General features: G+C 49.3%; 1 pseudogene; it reads left to right on the forward strand.

Annotated features, from left to right (window-relative positions):
• LOC120696389 overlaps positions 1-384 on the forward strand; it is a 2,301-nt pseudogene extending 1,917 nt beyond the window's left edge.
• The last annotated feature ends 18,704 nt before the right edge of the window (positions 385-19,088 follow it).

The raw sequence follows: 19,088 nt of genomic DNA on the forward strand, positions 1-19,088 counted from the left end.
CTCGAGCTGCTCACACGGCGAGAGCAGGCCGCCGAGTGCCGGCCGGGGGACGGACCGGGAACGGCCCTCTCGGGGGCCTTCCCTGGGTGTCGAACAACCAACTCAGAACTGGTACGGACAAGGGGAATCTGACTGTTTAATTAAAACAAAGCATTGAGATGGTCCCCACGGATGCTGACGCATTGTGATTTCTGCCCAATGCTCTGAATGTCAAAGTGAAGAAATTCAACCAAGTGCGGGTAAATGGCGGGAGTAACTATGACTCTCTTAAGGTAACCAAATGCCTTGTCATCTAATTAGTGACGCGCATGAATGGATTAACGAGATTCCCACTATCCATGTCTACTATTTAGCGAAACCACAGCCAAGGGAACGGGCTTGGCGAAATCAGCGGGGAAAGAAGACCCTGTTGAGCTTGACTCTAGTCCGACTTTGTGAAATGACTTGAGAGGTGTAGGATAAGTGGGAGCCTCCGGGCGTGTAACACCCGGTTTATAAAAGGACATAAACCGAGCAATCATATATGTGCCAGGATCAAGTCACACGTATATACAACAGAATGAACAGTATATCACAGCACATATCACGTAAAAAGATGTAATAAAGCGAATACGAATGTTATTTATTACATTAATGACAAAATGTCTGATACAGAGTATGCGGAAGCGTAATACATAAATGATAACTCTCGTGGGAAGCTGAGCAGGGCGCCACAGGGACGTCGACTGGGAGACGAATGCCTAGAAGTCCTCGTAGTCCTGGTAGCGCTGAGCGAACTCCCTCGCGTCGGCAGGAACTGAGCAGCAGTAGCGTATCCAAGAGGAAAAAGTAGAGAAGAGGCAAGGGTGAGTACACAACTTGTACTCAACAAGTATAAAACAAACTATGTGGCTCTAAGGTTGGCTGACTCAACTGCATTAGCTTTTATGTCTTGGCAAAATTTTATTAAAGCTAATTACTACAAGTTGATGAATTACCATTAACCCAGTTACATAATAATTAATCAAAATTAAACATGTTACTACAGAGAACCAAACCGAAACCACCAAGGTAACCCCGAGAGGCACCCCCCTCGTTGGAAGGAGATAACCCCACTAATCAAAAGGAGGATCTGGGCCGCTCATGACCATGAGCACGGCTAGTATACCAGTTTTACACTCTGCAGAGGTTGCACATCTTTACCCACAAGTCGTGAGCTACGCTAGTTGTTTATCACACTTCCTTAGGTGAGATGACTAGCAAACTCACTACGAGGCCGTTACAAAGGACACGTTGGTAAGGTGTAACCACTAAGGAATCAGGCTCCGCAACGATGGTAACCACCTCGAGGGGTACGCAAACCAAGACTCGTAGCCTGGCCACCATTGAAGCTCACCACCCCCCATGCCCCATCGGTAAGTTACTCCCAAACCAAAATGACCTAATTAGTAAGCCAAGACCGTCCCATTCCAGTCTTGTGGTAGCGCTGTTGTTCCAGGTTGTCGCTCTATGAACCGGTCCATATGGAGAGTGGCCAACCAGGCAGTAAGCACCGTGCTGGCCCCCTAAACTATGTTTCTAACAAAACCAATTTTAACGAGACGTGAGCCACTCAAGCCACACAGAGGGCCACTCTCAGAATTAAGTTGCATATACCATTAATCAAATTAATTAAAAAGGACCAAGTGTGTTATAACGTGAAACCTAGCGCAACTAACCAAAATGCAACCCAAGGATATATATAAAGGATATAATGAGGCTAGGAAAGTCCTTATAGGCATACAATATTAAAATGCAGTATGAAATTGTATTTAAAGTGATAGGTGGTGTTCATGTTATACTTGCCTTCCTCAAAAGTTCTCCTGCTGCTCAAACTGCTCTGAAGATGGCTCTTGGCACTGGTACTGATGCTCCTCCGGTAGCTTAACATCTACTCACGATCGCAACGCCAAAACAAGTCCACATATACACATACATGCAAACAAGAGCAAAAACTAAGAAACAGTACAACAATACATGAAAACAACAAACAAAACTAGTCTAAAACTATTCTACGCGTTACAACGATCCCGTGGATATAAAGAACGCCTAAAACGGAGCTAAAACAAGATCTAGGGGCTTATTTTAAGAAAACTAAAGTTCCAGGGGGTTTCTGGGCAAAACCGAGGACTAAAATGTAATTAAACATTAGTTCTGGGGTCTAACTCGTGAATTTACCAAGATAGGACGGCGGGTACTATTTTTGGAAAGGCTGGGGGGTGAACTGCTAAAAATAGGACCGATCTGTAATTTCTTTTGAATAGAAGTGGATTGTGGGTTGATTTAAAAGAAACCGAGGGTCTCTTTTACAAAAAGTCCAGGCTGAAAGGGTATCTTCTAATTTGGGCCGTTGCCTGTGGATCTGACGATCCGGACTCGGTCTGGATCTAATCTAATCTCAGCCGTTGGCTATTAATCGGGCGGCTAAGGATAGTTGGGGGCGCGGACGGTGGCGCGACTCGCCGGTGGCGCGTTCCCGCGGCGGCGCACGACTGGGCTGGGGTTTGGCCGTGGAGGATGCTCGTGGCACGTGTAGTCCACCTGGGGTGCGGGTTGGGTTTGGGGAGGTCCGGAGCACGGAGTTCGGCGGCCATGGCGGCTCGGGGCGGCAAAGTTTGCCGGCATAGGGTGTTCTAGGGGTTCTGGTGGTCTACGGACCATAGATTCTAGCGCAATAGGATGGGCAGGAGATTCGTGTGCTCAACGAGCTCAAAAACGGAGGAGATGGCCGGGCGAAGTCGACGGCGGCGCTGACCGGCGGCGTGGGGTGGACCGGTGCTCGCGGGAGACGCCGTTGCAGTGGAGTTCCGGCGTCTGGACTCCACGGTTGAATGCGGGATGGTGCTGTGAAGGAGTACAAGAGGTTAGGGTGGCCCGGGGACTGTCGGCGGCGAAGAAATTACGGCGGCGGAGCTTCTGACCGGCGGCGGGTCTTGGTGGAAATCCGGCCCCTGCTCGGGTCGGGGTTGCGGATGGAGACTTCGGGAAGGTTCCTGGTCTCAGGACGGAACCGCTGCGGGGGCCTGGGCCGACCGTGGGTCGATGGAGCAGCGCAGATGCGGTGGTGCAGGAAGCTCTGTTCTCGCAAAGCAGGGCGGGTGTGGCGTTGCGGCGGAGCCTGGCTCTGGGACTCGCGGGTGGTTTCGGCGTGGCGAGATGGGCGTAGAGGGGGAAGGCCAGGGTCTATAAGGCAGGGGAAGGGCCGGTGATCTCGGCGTTTGGATCGCGGGGATCACGGCACGGCCGCTGTGCGCGTGTACTGGTTCCGCCTCTGATCCGAAATCAGCGCGGCGCCGTTCGGAGTCTTGGATGTGCGCAGGCAAGGAAAGGGTGAGGGAGGGCTGAAGGTGGGTCCAGGAGCGAGCGCAGGTGGAGCGGGGCAGCAGGGCAGCGAGAGAGCGGCAGAGCAGAGAGTCCGGGCGGGGATTGCGGGCGGAGGTAGAGGAAGGAGCTGACTTGTGGGCCCAGTCGGACAGTGGCTGAGTGATAGCGCGCGGCCGACAAGCGGGCCCTCCCTGTCAGTCGGGTGTGAGCGCGCGGCGCGTGTCGGGCTGGAGCGGCGGTGTTGGGCCGAGCGGACGCTGCTGGGCTGCGGGAGGGAAAGGACCGTGCGCGGGCGAAGCGGGAGAACGGGCCGGGTGCGAAGAGCGGGGTCGCGGCCCGTGCTCCGTGGAGCTGGGCTGCAGTGCTGGATCTGGGCCGGGCTGGGTTAGGAGAGGGGTTGGGCTGGGTTTACTCTTTCCTATTTCTATTTCTTCCCCCTTTTTCTTTTTCAAACTACACCCAAACTAATTTGAATTCAAATCAAATTTGAATTCAAAAACCTATGCACTCAAACAAACAAATAAAACTTATGCACCAGCATGAATGCACAAACAAGTTTAAACCTAAAATAAATTTTAATTGCTTATGCAACAAAATTAGATTAAATGCAAGCTAAGTAAATTAAATCCTTAGAAAAAAATAAATAAACCAATTAAATTTATTATTAAAGCTGAAAATTAAATTAGGGTGTTACAAATCCTACCCCCTTACAGGAATCTCGTCCCGAGATTCTGGGCTGGCTAGCAAAGAGAAACAAGGATGTGATTAAGTTCTACGCACAACTGAGTTGGATTCTCATACCCACATGTCTTGCGTTGGAAGTATGTTGAACTTCATGCTCGATTTGCTCTCCTGACGAGGTCTGGACCTTTACCACTCTTTTGGTAGGCTGCATCACAAGTTTGTTTCGATCTGACCAATTTTGACCAAGAATGATGTCGATTCCTGTTGACTCCATTACAATAAGGTTCTCAAGGAAAGTTGCCTCGCCTATCCTTATGCTTACTCGAGGACATAAGTAACTGGAGATCCGTTCTTTTTCTGATGATTTGACAACCATTCTCTTCTTCATGGGAGCTTCAATATCTCATGCATAGCAGCAAACTGCGTGCTAATGAATGAATGTGTAGCACGAGGGTCTATCAACACTGAGGCTGGAAAAGAGTTTACTGGAAGCATACCAAGAATGACTGGACTATCATCCCGAATGGATTCTGCAGACACATGGTGAACTCTACCCTGGCGATACACTTTGGATCCCTTCTTGGATTGCTCATGCTTCGTACGATCACTGCACTCTGGTATCACCTGCTACTGAGCCTGATCATTCTGATCATCTTGCTTGGAGCAGTCCCCGGAAATAAGGTGGGTCTTGTCACCACTGGTACGCGGGATTGTTGAAAGGTCCTGGACTGGTGCTACCGGTGACAGCTGGTTCTGAGGACAACTTTTGGCATAATGACCTTTTTGTCCGCATTTGTAGCACTTGCGGTGGAGGTGAATGACGCTACTTGGTTGACCTCCCTGTGAACTTAACATCACATCTTGCATTACTTCTGCTACTTGCCTTTTGGGCTCCTTGCGGCCACGTGGATGAATCACATTCATAGTGATAGTCAACCCATCAACAAAATCATGGAGAGCTTGATTCTCGACCTGTGTATCTCTAGAGCACTTAGGATCCTTTCTCTTCTGGATGGTCTGTAGCTCATCGACTGATGGACTATCAAGGAAAAGTGAATCCTCTGCTAACTGCTCTTGATGAGACATCTTTCTCTTTGTACCGGAGAACAACCTCTGGTTCCTCCTAGTTGTGGCTTCATCTTCAGTCGCACGAACTTGACGACAAGGGACGCCGTAGAATTGGCAACACGGGCAAGCTTCCTCACCATTCTTCGGGTGGTGTGTTGTTTGCGAGGACTGAGCTTGTACCGTTGTTGGTTGTTTCACGGAAACTGTTGCATGAACACCATCACCCATTGCATGGTCTCCAAGGTCTTTTTGTTCTGCCGCCATCTAAGCTGGGTAAAGAGGAAACACAGGTAAGGTCAAGGAAGAGAGAAAAACTCCAGATAGGTGTTACATAAATCCGGGAAAAAGGAACTATAGCATAACTCTTCTGCCTCATCTGAGAGATTCTCAAATTCTCCAGTACTATCTGTAGGCCGGGGTGTCACATCCCTACCCCCTTACAGAAACTGACGTCCTCGTCGGTGACGTCCTTGCCAGTGAATCCCTGGATATCATATCCCCTTCGTATTATCCTTCTTCTCAACAAACAAGACCAGGGAAACTCAAGACATGATAAGGTAGAGAAGATAGAGTGGATGGTTTTACCCCCAAGGATCTAACTCATTTTATTAATTAATTAACTTTAACTTAAAACTGATTTCCATTTGAACAAGTTCAACGGCTAAACTATGCAGTCTACCAAAAAATCCAAATCAAATATGTAGCATAATAACAAGCATTCAAAAGTTCACACTTTAGTCGAGTTTAGCACACGACTCGACTAACACAATGCGTCGCAGAACGTGCTATCGTATTATTATAAAGGGGTCATCTAGGTTACACCTATGATGGTCAGACGACTTACTCCAGGCCAGTATCTATGAAAACTATTCTTTAGAGAGAGAAATCAAGGCAAGACGGGTAAAAGTCATAGAATTCAAGGGGTATAATAGTAAAATAGTTTCAGCAGACAAGGATTGGAGAAAAGAAGTCCTAAAACTCGACCAGTTCTATCTAGGCTTCGTCCTACAGTCGATACGGCTCTGATACCACTCTGTAACACCCGGTTTATAAAAGGACATAAACCGAGCAATCATATATGTGCCAGGATCAAGTCACACGTATATACAATAGAATGAACAGTATATCACAGCACATATCACGTAAAAAGATGTAATAAAGCGAATACGAATGTTATTTATTACATTAATGACAAAATGTCTGATACAGAGTATGCGGAAGCGTAATACATAAACAATAACTCTCGTCGGAAGCTGAGCAGGGCGCCACAGGGACGTTGACTGGGAGACGAACGCCTAGAAGTCCTCGTAGTCCTAGTAGCGCTGAGCGAACTATCTCGCGTCGGCAGGAACTGAGCAGCAGTAGCGTATCCAAGAGGAAAAAGTAGAGAAGAGGCAAGGGTGAGTACACAACTTGTACTCAACAAGTATAACACAAACTATGTGGCTCTAAGGTTGGCTGACTCAACTGCATTAGCTTTTAAGTCTTGGCAAAATTTTATTAAAGCTAATTACTACAAGTTGATGAATTACCATTAACCCAGTTACATAGTAATTAATCAAAATTAAACATGTTACTACAGAGAACCAAACCGAAACCACCAAGGTAACCCCGAGAGGCACCCCCCTCGTCGGAAGGAGATAACCCCACTAATCAAAAGGAGGATCTGGGCCGATCATGACCGTGAGCACGGCTAGTATACCAGTTTTACACTCTGCAGAGGTTGCACATCTTTACCCACAAGTCGTGAGCTACGCTAGTTGTTCATCACACTTCCTTAGATGAGATGACTAGCAAACTCACTACGAGGCCGTTACAAAGGACACGTTGGTAAGGTGTAACCGCTAAGGAATCAGGCTCCGCAACGATGGTAACCACCTCGAGGGGTACACAGACCAAGACTCGTAGCTTGGCCACCATTGAAGCTCACCACCCCCCATGCCCCGTCGGTAAGTTACTCCCAAACCAAAATGACCTAATTAGCAAGCCAAGACCGTCCCATCCCAGTCTTGTGGTAGCGCTGTTGTTCCAGGTTGTCGCTCCATGAACCGGTCCTTATGGAGAGTGGCCAACCAGGTAGTAAGCACCGTGCTGGCCCCCTAAACCATGTTTCTAACAAAACCAATTTTAACGAGACGTGAGCCACTCAAGCCACACAGAGGGCCACTCTCAGAATTAAGTTGCATATACCATTAATCAAACTAATTAAAAAGGACCAAGTGTGTTATAGCACGGCACCTAGCGCAACTAACCAAAATGCAACCCAAGGATATATATAAAGGATATAAAGAGGCTAGGAAAGTCCTTATAGGCATACAGTATTAAAATGCAGTATGAAATTGTATTTAAAGTGATAGGTGGTGTTCATGTTATACTTGCCCTCCTCAAAAGTTCTCCTGCTGCTCAAACTGCTCTGAAGATGGCTCTTGGCACTGGTACTGATGCTCCTCCGGTAGCTTAACGTCTACTCATGATCGCAACGCCAAAACAAGTCCACATATACACATACATGCAAACAAGAGCAAAAACTAAGAAACAGTACAACAATACATGAAAACAACAAACAAAACTAGTCTAAAACTATTCTACACGTTACAACGATCCCGTGGATATAAAGAACGCCTAAAACGGAGCTAAAACGCAGAAACTAGAGCTAAAACATGATCTAGGGGCTTATTTGTAAGAAAACTGAAGTTCCAGGGGGTTTCTGGGCAAAACCGAGGACTAAAATGTAATTAAACATTAGTTATGGGGTCTAACTTGTGAATTTACCAAGATAGGACGGCGGGTACTATTTTTGGAAAGGCTGGGGGGTGAACTGCTAAAAATAGGACCGATCCGTAATTTCTTTTGAATAGAAGTGGACTGTGGGTTGATTTAAAAGAAACCGAGGGTATCTTTTACAAAAAGTCCAGGCCGAAAGGGTATCTTCTAATCTGGGCCGTTGCCTGTGGATCTGACGATTCGGACTCGGTCTGGATCTAATCTAATCTCAGCCGTTGGCTATTAATCGGGCGGCTCAGGATAGTTGGGGGCGCGGGCGGCGGCGCGACTCGCCGGCGGCGCGTTCCCGCGGCGGCGCACGACTGGAAAAAGTGTTCTGGGGGCTGCAGGGCTCCGCTTGGGCTGGGGTTTGGCCGTGGAGGATGCTCGTGGCACGTGTAGTCCACCTGGGGTGCGGGTTGGGTTTGGGGAGGTCCGGAGCACGGAGTTCGGCGGCCATGGCGGCTCGGGGCGGCGAAGTTTGCCGGCGTAGGATGTTCTAGGGGTTCTGGCGGTCTACAGACCCTAGATTCTAGCGCAATAGGACGGGCAGGAGATTCGTGTGCTCACCGAGCTCGAAAACAGAGGAGATGGCCGGGCGAAGTCGACGGCGGCGCTGACCGGCGGTGTGGCATGGACCGGTGCTCGCAGGAGAGGCCTTTGCAGTGGAGTTCCGGCGTTTGGGCTCCACGGTTGAACGCGGGACGGTGCTGTGAAGGTGTACAAGAGGTTAGGGTGGTCCGGGGACTGTCGGCGGCGTAGAAATTACGGCGGCGGAGCTTCTGACCGGCGGCGGGTCTTGGTGGAAATCCGGCCCCTTGCTCGGGTTGGGGTTGCGGGTGGAGACTTCGGGAAGGTTCCTGGCATCGGGACGGAACCACTGTGGGGGCCTGGGCCGACCGTGGGTCGATGGAGCAGCGCAGATGCGGCAGCGCAGGAAGCTCTGTTCTTGCAGAGCAGGGCGGGTGTGGCGTTGCGACGGAGCCTGGCTCTAGGACTCACGGGCGGTTTCGGCGTGGCGAGATGGGCGTAGAGGGGGAAGGCCGGGGTCTATAAGGCAGGGGAAGGGCCGGTGGTCTCGGCGTTTGGATCGCGGGGATCACGGCACTACCGCTATGCGCGTGTACTGGTTCCGCCTCTGATCCGAAATCAGCGTGGCGCCGTTCGGAGTCCTGGATGTGCGCAGGCAAGGAAAGGGTGAGGGAGGGCTGCAGGTGGGTCCAGGTGCGAGCGCAGGTGGAGCGGGGCAGCAGGGCAGCGAGAGAGCAGCAGAGCAGAGAGTCCGGGCGGGGATTGCGGGCGGAGGTAGTCGAAGGAGCTGACTTGTGGACCCGGTCGGACAGTGGCTGAGTGAGAGCGCGCGGCCGACAAGCGGGCCCTCCCTGTCAGTCGGGTGTGAGCGCGCGGCGCGTGTCGGGCTGGAGCGGCAGTGTTGGGCCGAGCGGACGCTGCTGGGCTGCGGGAGGGAAAGGACCGTGCGCGGGCGAAGCGGGAGAACGGGCCGGGTGCGGAGAGCGGGGTCGCGGCCCGTGCTCCGTGGAGCTGGGCTGCAGTGTTGGATCTGGGCCGGGCTGGGTTAGGAGAGGGGTTGGGCTGGGTTTAGTTTTTCCTATTTCTATTTCTTCTCCCTTTTTCTTTTTCAAACTACACCCAAACTAATTTGAATTCAAATCAAATTTGAATTCAAAAACCTATGCACTCAAACAAACAAATAAAACTTATGCACCAGCATGAATGCACAAACAAGTTTAAACCTAAAATAAATTTTAATTGCTTATGCAACAAAATTAGATTAAATGCAAGCTAAGCAAATTAAATCCTTAGAAAAAAATAAATAAACCAATTAAATTTATTATTAAAGCTGAAAATTAAATTAGGGTGTTACAGGGCACAAGTGAAATACCACTACTTATAACGTTATTTTACTTATTCCGTGGGTTGGAAGCGGGGCATCGCCCCTCCTTTTGGCTCCAAGGCCTAGCTCTGCTGGGCCAATCCAGGCGGAAGACATTGTCAGGTGGGGAGTTTGGCTGGGGCGGCACATTTGTTAAAAGATAACGCGGGTGTCCTAAGATGAGCTCAACAAGAACAGAAATCTCGTGTGGAACAAAAGGGTAAAAGCTCGTTTGATTCTGATTTCCAGTACGAATACGAACTGTGAAAGCATGGCCTATCGATCCTTTAGACCTTCGGAGTTTTAAGCTAGAGGTGTTAGAAAAGTTACCACAGGGATAACTGGCTTGTGGCAGCCAAGTGTTCATAGCGACGTTGCTCTCTGATCCTTCGATGTCGGCTCTTCCTATCATTGTGAAGCAGAATTCACCAAGTGTTGGATTGTTCACCCACCAATAGGGAACGTGAGCTGGGTTGAGACCGACGTGAGACTAGTTAGTTTTACCCTACTGATGACCGTGTCGCGATAGTAATTCAACCTAGTACGAGAGGAACCGTTGATTCACATAATTGGTCATCGTGCTTGGTTGAAAAGCCAGTGGTGCGAAGCTACCGTGTGTCGGATTATGACTGAACGCCTCTAAGTCAGAATCCAAGCTAGCAACCGGCGCCTGTGCCCGCCGCTCTCCCCGACCCACATTAGGGCGTTCGCGCCCCAAGGGCCCGTGCCATTGGCTCTGTCTGCCCGGCCGATGTGCCATGGCAGGCCGCCTCGAAGCTCCCTTCCTCACGGGCGGCGCGCTGAATCCTTTGCAGACGACTTAAATACGCGACGGGGCATTGTAAGTGGCATAGTGGCCTTGCTGCCACGATCCACTGAGATCCAGCCCCGCATCGCACGAATTCGTCCCTCCCCCCTTCACCCCCATTCAAAAGTTCAGGCTCGGAAGGATGATGCTCGTCAAAGATGACACCCTGCAAGGATTCATCCCTCCTTCTCAAGGACCATTCAAAACTTCAGGCTCAGATGTGCCATGCTTGTCAAAGATATTGCGAGCAAATATACCGAATAGGAGGGAAGCGGAGTACAAGGAAAAACATGAAGTACTATGATAGTACGATGAGTACGAATATGAGTAAGAACGTACTGGCCACGACGGCTACAATAACCTCAAAAGAGGCCGTACCCAAATTTAAGGGTACTATATCACATGGACATCCTAGTAGCAGCAATGATGAAAAGACAGCAAGGACCAAGTCATTGAGCAGCCACAAAGATGAATAAGACACCAAGGAACCAAACATCCCCGGACTAATTTTGGTGGACATGATTGTACAAGGTGTCCGGGTATGAACCATACTCTACCCAGATGGAAATGTTGTACGCTAGACCCAAGCAGACAAAGTCGGGATGAGAACGGCTGATATACGTGTGGTATTGGTCATGGGAATTGGTTGAAAGGCAAGAAGGTTTGTAACCCTGGTTCATAGAGTGAAATTTACCTAAAAGAGAATAAAAATGGTTGGTTTCAGTGGAAAATGGTTGTACATGGCAGCCACACATGGTTCCATGTTCATCCGGGTTCAAACGGACCATGTTGCAGTGAAAACAGACGAAAAACGTGTGCTATAGGTCATGGGAGGCGAAAACCTAGGCTGAACGACCATTCGGTATGTAACCCTGGCCAAAAAATGGAAATGGCACACAACGGGATGGAAACAGTTCATTTCGGTCCGAAATGTTGTACATGGCACCCGCACATGGAACTATGTCCATCTGGGTGGAAACGAACCATGCTAGGGTGAAAATTGACGAAAAACATGGGCTATAGGTCATGGGAGGCGAAAACATAGGCCGAACGACCATTCGGTATGTAACCCTGGACAAAAAAATGGAAACGGCCCACAATGAAATGGAAACGGTTCACTTCGGTCGGAAATGTTGTACATGACACCCGTACATGGAACTATGTCCATTCGGGTGCAAACGAACCATGGTAGGATGAAAATAGTTGAGAAACATGTGTTATAGGTCGCGGGAGGCAAAACATAGGCCAAACGGCCATTCGGAATGTCAACATGGCAAAGAAGTGGAAACGTCCCAAAACGGCCCAAAAACATGAAATCAGGCTCAATGCGGAGAAAACGAGTCAAGAACGGGCAAATTCGGCCTCCGGAGGTGATGGGAGGGCTGGGTTTCCGATACCTCATGTGACCAGATTCAAAAACTGGCTAGTTTTTTAGCCCAGGTATGTTATCTCGCCCTATCACAGGTGTTTCAAGCAACCCCCCAAAACTGTATACCCGGAAGGCTGAAAATTTCCCATAACTTCTGGGGTCGGAGAATGACCCCCGGGTATAGTAGGGGGGAGCCGATGCGGTGAACGGGTACTTGGGAAACAATGTCCGACCATGTGTTTCGGGTTGTTTCGGGTGCTCCAAGCTGTACCCTCCTAACCTCGCTATGGTTGGCGACGGCTGGCCACACCGCGATTTTCAGCCAGGCTAAACTTTGGTTGGCCGGTGTGGGCTTCGTGTTCTTGGGGATTCCGACGTACGGTCATGTGGCTTTGAACTCATTTCTCAAGTTCGGGCAAGGGGGGCTCCTAGACTGGTCTCGGCGATGGCCTGCTCTCATTTCCTGCGTTTGGCCTTGGGGATTCCGATGCTTCGGTCATATGTCTTTGAACTCATTTCCCAAGACTCGGAGCACTGCACCAACAGACAAGGTCGTTTAGGGGCTTGCCAAGGTAAGCCGGGATGGATTTACGTTGCCCAGGGATTCCGACCATTTGGTCATGTTGGCTTTGAACTCATTTCTCAAGTTTGTGCAGGGGAAACTCGTAGACTGGCCTCGGCGATGGCTTGCTCACGTTTCCTGCGTTCGGGCTTGGGGATTCCGACACTTCGGTCAATATCTCTTTGAACCCATTCCCTGAGCCTTTGAAATTTGCACCGGTTCGCTAAGGCTTGTCACTACTCGACCGAGTTTGGTTGAAGGTGGGATGAATATTGTTCGTTATCGCGCTCAGTGGTCCGTTGGCTGCCTTCCTCATAAGTAGACTTGCCGTGCACTGCGTGGAGGGATGCTTTGGGTGGCTTAGCTGCCGTGTATCGGCTGGCGCATGAGTTGTCTTGGACCTGTGACTGTCGGGAGGCCCTCCGCCCTTGTGCGGCCAACTCTCGACGCTTGTGTCCCCTCAGTCCCGTGGGAACAATGCCGACCATTAATGAGTGCTTGCATGCTGCTACCTATTTCTTGGGAAGCTGCATTCGCTACAAGTTGCCTTTGTTACAAGGGTGCTCACTTTAATCTAGTTGGGTTTTCGAATTCGGATTATGCCGGGTGCAAGGTTGATAGGAAAAGCACTTCCGGTGGTTGTCAATTTCTTGGAAGATCTCTTGTTTCTTGGTCTTCAAAGAAGCAAAATTCCGTGGCTCTTTCAACCGCCGAAGCGGAATATATTTCGACCGGAAGTTGTTGTGCACAACTATTATGGATGAAGCAAACTCTTCTAGATTTTGGTGTAAAGTTTGATGAGATTCTCTTATTGTGTGATAATGAAAGCGCCGTGAAAATTGCAACTAATCCGGTGCAACATTCAAGAACCAAGCATATTGATATCCGTCATCATTTTCTTAGAGATCATGTGAGCAAGGGTGATATCAAGATTGATGGAATTGGCACGAATGATCAATTAGCGGATATATTCACCAAGCCTTTGGATGAATCTCGGTTTTGCAAGTTAAGAAATGAGCTCAATATCATTGACTTCTCAAATGTGGCTTGAAAACTAGTACATATGGCATGTGGTTCTTCAATGCATCCTTTGTTTCAATTTTCTGAATTTTTTGGGGCATTCTTTGAGCCATTTATGAGTTTTCATGATTTTACTCGATTTCTTTTTGATTTCTTGTTAATACTCACTCATATGAGACTTTAGAAAGTTTTTATGCAAGTTTTGAGATTTTAGGATTTTTATATGAGCAATGATCCCAAATTATAGACCGGTGGCGTGCCCACTGAGCAAAGCGCGGACAGTCCGCCAAGGGTCCGCGGATAGTCCACCCATGTTGAGAAGGATTGTTCCAGAGGCAGTTCCAATTGAGTGTGGTGGCAGAAATTATAGAGGCAGACGGTCTGCCTGGAAGTCGCGGATAGTCCGCGTCTGCGCAGAAAGGTGGGGTCAGCCCTGACTTGACTTATATTTGGGTGTCACTTTCTCTCCCCCACCAAACCGACCACACAACCCTCCATAGCCATCTCTTTCTCTCTCAAGCACGTGGGGGAAGCTCTCAAGGGGGGGACTTTAGGCGTGATTCTCGGTCGGTCCGAGCACATCCCCGGACACTCCGCGATAATTTTCATCATGTCCTCTCGGTACTTTGTCAATTCCCCAACTCTTGTTCTTGGACTTCAACATTGGAAAGAGTTAGGGTTAGGGTCTCTGATATGTTTTTGGGTCATGGATTCATAAAAATACTTGGGGGGTCTTGTTCCTAGTGATGAGGAGATACTACGGTTAAAATCTGGTTGGTGGATTTGAATCAAAATTCAAGTTATGGATGAATTAAAGTTAGGGGCAATTTTTGTGTTCCTGCGCAGAACAGATGGGTCGCGGACGATCCGCCTGCTGACCGCGGACGGTCCGCCGTGTTAGTTTAGTGAACCGCGGACAGTTCGCGTTCAGAGAGCGGATGGTCCGCCAGTGTCAAATTTTTCAGTATTGGTGCTGAATTGACTTGTTCCTTTGTGGTTTGAATCTAATGCATGGATAATCATTGATATTCGCGTCCACCCTTTGGGTGTGATGCGTCGGTTTTATAGCCAATCGGCGTTGCCTCGTGGGTAATGCTCTCATCGGCCAATTCCACCAAGGCTACCTCGCATGTGCTATCGGTCCCGGATGACGCAAACGATATAGGACGAGGCTGCTTCGGCTTCTCGTTCCTCTCAAAGTTGGAGCCTTCAAATACACGACAGCCGGCCCGGTTGATGCCTAGTGCAGCAGTCATTGCCGGCTTGTCGAGGAGGACGTGCTACTATAACACCCTAATTTAAATTTCCTATTTAATAATAAATTTATTTGCCTTTATTTAATTTTCTAGGATTTATTATGCTTAGCCTTGCATTTATAATTTATTTTTGCTTCATAAAGTAATTAAAATTTATTGTAGGTTCAACATGTTTGTTGTAACACCCTAATTTAAATTTCCTAATTAATAATAAATTTAATTGGCTTTATTTAATTTTCTAAGGTTTTTTGTGTTAGACTTGCATTTAATCTAAAATTTTGTTCCTTAAGTAATTAAAATTTTATCATAGGTTTAAATTTTGGTGTTGCATTCATGCTGGTGCATAGTTTTAATTATTTGAGTGTGGTTTGAATTCAAATTTGTATTTGAATTCAAACTTTGTTTGAATTAGAAACAGAAAAGAGGAAAGAAGTAGAATAGAAAAGGAAAACCAGACCCAGCCCAACCCCTCTCCTAACTCAACCCAGCCCAGCCGCTACCCTTTTCCTTTTTCCCCGGACGGCCCAACAAGCAGCCCAGTTGGCCCAACCACGCGGGCCCAGCTCACTTCCTTTCCCAGCCACCTGCGCGGCCCAGAATGCCTCCTCGCGGCCCAGCCTTCCCCACTCAGCGCTCGGCCCAAATCCCTCCGCGCTGGCCTAGCCCGCACACGCCAGCCAGTCACCCTGCGTCGCACCCCTCACTCGGCCGCGCCCCTGGACCCACCTGCCAGCCGCACCGCACGCGCTCGCCCAGCCGCTGACAGCCCGGGCCCACACGTCAGGGTCGTCCCCTTCCTCCGCGCAACGGCCGCGCCTCCCCACGATCACCGGCCGCAATCCCCGCGGCCCTCCCATCCCTCCTGCCTCGCCAAGAATCTCGGCCCTTGCTCCTTTAAACCACCCCGACCCCCTGCGCCGCCATCCCATCCCGCTGGCGCCGCACAAACCCTAGCCGCCGCAACAGTGCAGCCCCCTCCATGCCACGCCTCTGCGCCGACGTGGCCACGCCGCCCCACGACATCCCAGCCTCCACCAACCTCTGTCCGGCTTTGACTCGGCACCAGGAAGCGCCCCGAAGCCCTCACCTCCGATCCCGACCCGTGCGCACGCCGAATTTCGGCCCGAACCCCGCCGCAGGTGAGCCCGGCTCCGTGCCTTTGCCCAACTCCAGTGATCCTCCAGCCGTGCTAACCCTTCTCCTGGGATCGCAGAGCACCTCCGCACTTGCCCGTGGAGATCCAGGAGCCAGACGCAACCCCCAGCACCCTCCTCCGCGAGCTCCGTCGAGCGCCACCGCCGGACTTCGCCGTCAACACCCCTGCGCCGGTCTTTTTCCCAATTCCAAGCCCCGGTGAGCACCAGCCCGTCTTCCCCGTACCTTTTGCACGCAGTTCCGTAGACCGTAGCCCTCTCTAGCGGCCGGTGCACCGCACGCCGGAGAGCTCTTTTGCGCCGAGCCGCCCCCACCGCCGCGCACGGTGCTTACTGCCTGGTTGGAAACTTGGTTTAGGGGGCCAGCACGGTGCTTACTGCCTGGTTGGCCACTCTCCATAAGGACCGGTTCATAGAGCGACAACCTGGGACAACAGCGCTACCACAAGACTAGAATGGGACGGTCTTGGCTTACTAATTAGGCCATTTTGGTTCGGGAGTAACTTACCGACGGGGCAAGAGGGGAGTCGAGCCTCAATGGTGCCCAAGGCTACGAGGCTTGGTGTGCGTACCCCTCGAGGTGGGTACCATCGTTGCATTGCCTGAATCCTTAGCGGTTACACCTTACCAACGTGTCCTTTGTAACGGCCTCGTAGTGAGTCGCTAGTCATCTCACCTAAGGAAGTGTGATGAACAACTAGCATAGCTCACGACTTGTGGGTAAAGATGTGCAACCTCGGCAGAGTGTAAAACTGGTATACTAGCCGTGCTCACGGTCATGAGCGGCCCAGATGCTCCTTTTGATTAGTGGGGTTAGCTCCTTCCGACGAGGGGGTGCCTCTCGGGGTTACCTTGGCTTGGTTTCGGTTTGTTTCTCAGTAGCAACATGATTAATTTTGATTAATTACTATGTAACTGGGTTAATGGTAATTCATCAACTCATAGTAAATAGCTGTAATAAAATTCTTCCAAGACTTAAAAGCTAGTGCAGTTGAGTCAGCCAACCTTAGAGCCTCATAGTTTGTGTTATACTTGTTGAGTACAAGTTGTGTACTCACTCTTGCCTCTTCTCTACTTTTTCCTCTTGGATACGCTACTGCTGCTCGGTTCCTGCCGACGCGAGGGAGTTCGCTCAGCGCTACCAGGACTACGAGGACTTCTAGGCGTTCGTCTCCCAGTCGACGTCCCTGTGGCGCCCTGCTCAGCTTCGGAGAGTTTTTACCGTATTTGTACTTCGCTTCCGCTGTATCAGACATTTTTGTCATTAATATAATAAATAACATTCGTACTCGCTTTATTATATCTTTTTACGTGATATGTGCTGTGATATACTATTCATTCTATTGTATATACGTGTGACTTGATCGATTGCTCGGTTTATGTCCTTTTATAAATCGGGTGTTACAGAGTGGTATCAAAGCCGTATCGACTGTAGGACGAAGCCTAGATAGAACTGGTCGAGTTTTAAGTCCTTTTCTCTCTCATCCTTGTCTGCTGAAACTATTTTGCTATTATATTCTTTGAATTCCAAGATTCTTACTCGTCTTGCCTTGATTTCTCTTTATAAAGAATAGTTTTCGTAGATGTTGGCCAGAATCAGTCATCTGACCACCATAAGTATCAGCTAAGGTGACCCTTTTATAATAATACGATAGCACGTTCTGCGACGCATTGTGTTAGTCGAGTTGTGTGTTACACTCGGCTATAGTATAAATTTGTATGCTTGTCTTTATGCAACATGTTTGATTTGGATTTTTGGTTGATTGCATAGTTTAGCTGTTGAACTTGTTCAAATGAAAATCAGTTTTAAGTTAAAGTTAATTAATTAATAAACTGAGTTAGATCGTTGGGGGTAAAACCATCCACTCTATCCTCTCTACCTTATCATGCCTTGGGTTTCTGTCTTGTTGAGAAGAAGGATAGTGTGAAGAGGATGTGATATCCAGGGATTCACCGACAAGGACGTCACCGACGAGGACGTCGATTTCTGTAAGGGGGTAGGGATGTGACACCCCGGCCTACAGATAGTACAGAAGAATTTGAGAACTTCTCAGATGAGACAGAAGAGTCATGTTATAGTTCCTTTTTCCTGGATTTAGGTAACACCTATCTGGAGTTTTTCTCTCTTTCTTGACCTTACCAATCTGTGTTTCCTCTTTGCCCCAGCTCAGATGTCAGCAGAACAAAAAGACCTTGGAGACAGTGCAATGGGTGATGGTGAGAAGGCTTGCCCGTGTTGCCACTTGTATGGCATTCCTTGTCGTCAAGTTCGTGCGACGGAAGATGAAGCCACAACTAGAAGGAACCAGAGGTTGTTCTCCAGTACAAAGAGGAAGAGGTCTCATCAAGAGCAGCTAGCAGAGGATTCCCTTTTCCTTGACTGTCCATCGGTCGATGAGCTACAGACCATCCAGAAGAGAAAGAATCCTGAGTGCTCTAGCAATACGCAGGTCGAGAATCAAGCTCTCCATGATTATGTTGATGGGTTGACTATCACTATGAAGGTGATTCAGCCACGCAGTCACAAGGAGTCCAAAGAGCAGGCAGCCGAAATAATGCAAGATGCGATGTTAAGTTCACAGGGAAGTCAACCAAGTAGGGCCATTCACCACCACCGCAAGTGCTACAAGTGCGGACAAAAAAAGTCATTATGCCAAAAGTTGTCCACAGAAGCGCCTTTCACCGGCTCCACGGCAGGCAGGACAGCAGGGGCACCCAGCCCAACCCAGAGCGCCACAACAGGGGAAGGTGAACCATGTGACGGCCGAGTCAGCGGCTGAGTCTCCGAATGTGGTTATTGGTACGTTCATGGTCAACTCCCATCCAGCTACGGTGCTGTTCGATACTGGTGCTACGCATTCCTTTATTGCACAGTCTTTTGTCGAGCATCATGGTATTCGTACTAACACATTAAAGAAGTGCATGTTAATATCTTCACCTGGAGGACAATTGAGGTCTCATATCTCCTGTCCCAGAGTCAGTGTTTCCATAGGGAGAGTAAAGTTCAGTACAAATCTGATGGTGATGGACACCAAGGGTATTGATGTGATTCTGGGAATGGATACTCTTGCCAAGTGGGGAGTCAGAATTGATTGTGCTCAGCGGTCAGTTCACTTGTTAGCATCTAATGGCCAAGAGGTGACAGTCAGTGCTACAGAACCTTTTGGT

Source organism: Panicum virgatum, chromosome 2K (assembly GCF_016808335.1).
Source record: "Panicum virgatum strain AP13 chromosome 2K, P.virgatum_v5, whole genome shotgun sequence".
NCBI classification, from domain to species: domain Eukaryota; kingdom Viridiplantae; phylum Streptophyta; class Magnoliopsida; order Poales; family Poaceae; genus Panicum; species Panicum virgatum.